Here is a 4,324-nt window from a genome sequence, read left to right on the forward strand (position 1 = left end):
TCCTGCAAATCATTTCACAGTGAAGTACTTAATGATAATTCTTCCAAGGTTAAAGATAATTCTAAGATTCGAAGGAACTTGAATTCAGTGAATGTAATAAATTATGCTCTTCCTTAACTTTGTAATATGAGAAGAATTTTTAACTCTGAAGCTGCAGCAGGATCTGCCAAGTGAAAGCAAGTTTCACTGTTACACAAATAAAATTTGAAATTTCTGAAAAAATTAGATAAAGACATACATATCTCAAAATGGTGCTAAGTGTGTGGATATTAAAAAACAGAAAAAGGAACTTTCGGTATTTTCGTCAACCCACCTGTAATGAATAACAGAAAATCTCATTATGCAGCGAGGGTGTGCCATTGATAGGTCCAGTGCTTAATAGCTCAAATCAAAATATTTCATGAGGAAATAGGCATGAAAACCAAGTGCACATATTCATTTAGCAGCTTGGTTAACCATAAAATTTCATCGTATATGACAGTAAAAATTTTCGGCAGAAAAGCTTCAGTTGATACTGAATTGAATCAAACCAGCAGTTTGCAGATTAGGTCACTGAATTCATTAATAACAAAAAAAAAAGTATCTCCTGAACAAACTTATGCTGATAAAACTGGCAGTATGCGTCTCGAAATATGTAGAGACCTCTACAGAAAAGGCCACAACTGTTGTCTAAATGTTGCAGATTGCGCTGTTACTTAATCTTCTAATTGGATCTGGCTTATTCTTTTTTGCAGACTGTTAGAGCAATTTTATAAAAATTAAGCTTGAACTTTCAGTTATGTGATAGTGAGGAAAGTCACAGAGAGCTACTGAAAATGAAAAAATTTCGATTGACAAGTTAGTCTGTATTCTTGACACAGCAATTACAGGACTCGAACGGTGGAACTTTGTAACCGAACAAGAAATTATGTCTGTTTATAGAATTAAAGAGAAAGTATTAGCACAAAAAACGAAACAACTTACATTGAAAGAAATGTTTAATAAAGTAAATAAATATTAAGCTTTTTTTTGTGTACATTTTGATACCCTTTAGATCATAATTGTTCTTTATTTCATAAATTATGGTTTCATTTTTTTAATTGTACAATTTCTACATGCCATCTTACCAGATTTAAATTGATGATCTATAAATCTGAGAACACCCCTAATCCGGAATCGCCGAAGTTCTGACAAGTCCGGATTACGGACTTTGTACTGTATTAATTTTTGGTTTGGCAAATGATAAATGGAACATGGAAAATATATTTCTATTATCCTACAAGTAATGATGGATGAGCTTTGTTAAATTTCAAATGTACTACCAAGCATAGCTTTTAATTTAAGTTTTACTAAATGTCTGTTCTGAGAGTTAAACTTTTAATTAAGTATGAAGACAAGAAAACTGTAGAGACTATTATTCAATAGTTTATTAGGTTTAACATATGTATAATGTGAATACAAACCAGTTTTCCTTTGGAAAAGCCTTCATAAGGCTAGAGAGTAATTAAAAATAATTAGTAAAGTGGACCCTTCCCTAAAAAAACTTCGTCATTTGCCCGCAAAAAAGTGATTTTTGACGTCTGAAAATGCTTTTTTTTAGATGCATATAAAAATGACAGAAGTCGTTTTATCCCTGAAATATGCAGCGTTTCTGCATTGTGTATGAGAGTCTAAAAACGTCGTGTTCCTGTTCTCCAATGAGAATCATGCGCTGCTGCAAGTCATCTGGCATATACAGTACAAAGTCTTTAATCCGGACTCGATGGGACTTCGCCAATTCTGGATTAGGGATTTTTCCAGATTATAGATCATCAATTTAAATCTGGTAAGATGGCATGCAGAAGTTGTAAAATTAAAAATATGAAACCGTAATTTATGAAATAAAGAGCAATTATGATCTAAAGGGTATCAAAACTTACAAAAAAAAAAAGCTCAATATTCATTTGTTTACTTTATTAAACATTTCTTTCAACGCGCGCATGCGTAAAGCATACATTACGCATAGTCGAAATTAGAAAATTGCAACCAAAACCATTTGATGTGTATTCATGATATTTATGACGAAGAATTTGATTTAAATCATATCAAAGACCAAGTATGTCGAGATGAAATACTACATTTAGTAAGGAATTTTAAGACTAATAAAATAAAAACATCTGCCTTGAAGATGAGGATAGTGCTGACAGATCAACTTCCAGTTCATTGCGCGCCGTGATGCGCAATGAACTGGAAATTTAAACTTTAAAATTTTTTCATATCTGCAACAGTTGATTTTAAACAATTTTGTGGTTCTTAAATGACATTTTTCCTACAGTAGAAAATTATCTGTACTTCTAATGTATCTAGCTCATAACATACTGTAAGATTTTTTTAATTGTAAATAATGCAATAAACCCTCTCTGCAGTGATGACTCACGATTCCAGATGATTTTGATCTTCTGTTCAGATGGTCTCGTAAAGAAATTTCACTCTAATTTCAGTTCTATGAATCTTTACACGACATAAGTAAAATACTATTTCTTATTTTACTTATTTCATTTAACATAGCAGTGAGATTAAATTATATAGAGAGTTTTTAATTCTGCCCCTTCCAACTTTAGAAATTTTAGTCATTGTGTGAAGAAAAATTGAGTATGGAACTGTTTCATTATTAATATAAAGAATGATTTTGAATAATAAATTATTTGCGTATAGTTGAATAATTGCAAGAACTGGAACATTTCCTGCCTGCTGCGTCCTCCCACCCCCCCAAAAAAAAACTATATACAAATTTATAAAACACGTAAAGCATTGCTAGAGGTATAATTTGCTGTGAATTTAAAAAATGTGTAAACATTATCACAATCACTTTTATATGCATTTAGAAATATAGTTGTTATGTACAATTAATTTTTTTAAGGAAATCCAATTGGTGTATTGAGAAACCGTCAGTACATTATGGAATCAAGTATTAATTACCAATAAATTCATAAACTTATTTGAATCTAATTACAAAATAAGTTAGAGAAATGTTTTAAAGTAAAATTTCAGTCGATGCTTAATGAGAAACATATTTAAGAATGTTTTTTGAAATACACAAGATTTAAGTAAATGAAATATATAATTGAAATTCCCACATTTTAAGGTCTAATTCTTAATTTTATTTTGACAATGCATATTTGAGTAATAATTAAATTTTACTTCTTTTAATTTATATTTTAGAGAGATGAGTATTATTTTCTGAGTTAACTCAGATAAGCATAAAAAATCGAATGATAAATTCTCTCAAGAAAACTAAGAGTAACATTTAGGATAACCAAATAGGATGATGATTATCCAGCTTGATGGTGTTTTATGTTAAGATTTAAATGAAGAAAAAAGATTCTAGTTTTTGAAACAAATTTTTCACAGAACTTGTAAGATTTGAAAACTGGAAAGAATAATCCGAAAAAACTTATTTTAATGATAGCTTGACAAAAAATTTTATCTAGAATAGCAGATCTCTAATATTCTATCACATCAGAGTTTAAAATGTTCATGTATGTATAAAAATATGCAAATTGGGAATATATTAATAGTATGTGAAAGAGAAGAAAGGTTAAAGGCAATTACAGTAATAACTTTTGCCTTAATTTTTTTAGTCCAAAAGGGCTTTGTCTCTGAAGGAGTATTATTTTCATTTTGCGATTTTGCGTTGAATCACTATAAATGTCCGTTTCACTTTTCAAACTGTTGCCACCAAATGTTAGAGTCCTGCATTATATTTGAAGAAATTAAATAACAAAAAATCTGCATAAATGTAGGTATATTTCTCACATTGTAATAAAACAACAGTACCTAGAGGCATCGAATTTTGAATGACGTCATCCTCCTACGAATATGGGCATGTGTAAGACGAAATTTGGAATTTGTTTTATTATCGATTTCATATTTGTAAAACTTTAATGAATTTTTGAGTAACAAACTCAACGATTTAAAAGCGAGCAATGGTAACACTATGGAGGAAAAAAAACCTTTTTATCTCCAGTGTGTGGAACTGTGTATCAGAAATACTAAAGATAGGCTCATTTTTAAATTATTTTGCGACATTGCTATTGAACTGAATCTCATGGTGTAAGTGCAAAGAACTTAATAAAGGTAACACACAAAACGTTAAAAAACACCTTTTTGGATGTAATTTAAAATAAAACCTTTCAGATTTTTTTAAAGACCATACTGCAATACATGCATAATTACTTATTTTTAAATGCCACCCTTAAATTATCTAAAATTGTTTTGAAATGGCTTATCAGTCAAAATTTCAGTGCTTCTTAAATAATGTTTTTAATATTGAAATTATATGAATGAAAAATAATATTTTGTAATG

The sequence above is a fragment of the Stegodyphus dumicola genome, chromosome 9 (assembly GCF_044657685.1).
Source record: "Stegodyphus dumicola isolate Sdum_Otavi_A_Nest chromosome 9, ASM4465768v1".
Taxonomy (NCBI): Eukaryota; Metazoa; Arthropoda; class Arachnida; order Araneae; family Eresidae; genus Stegodyphus; species Stegodyphus dumicola.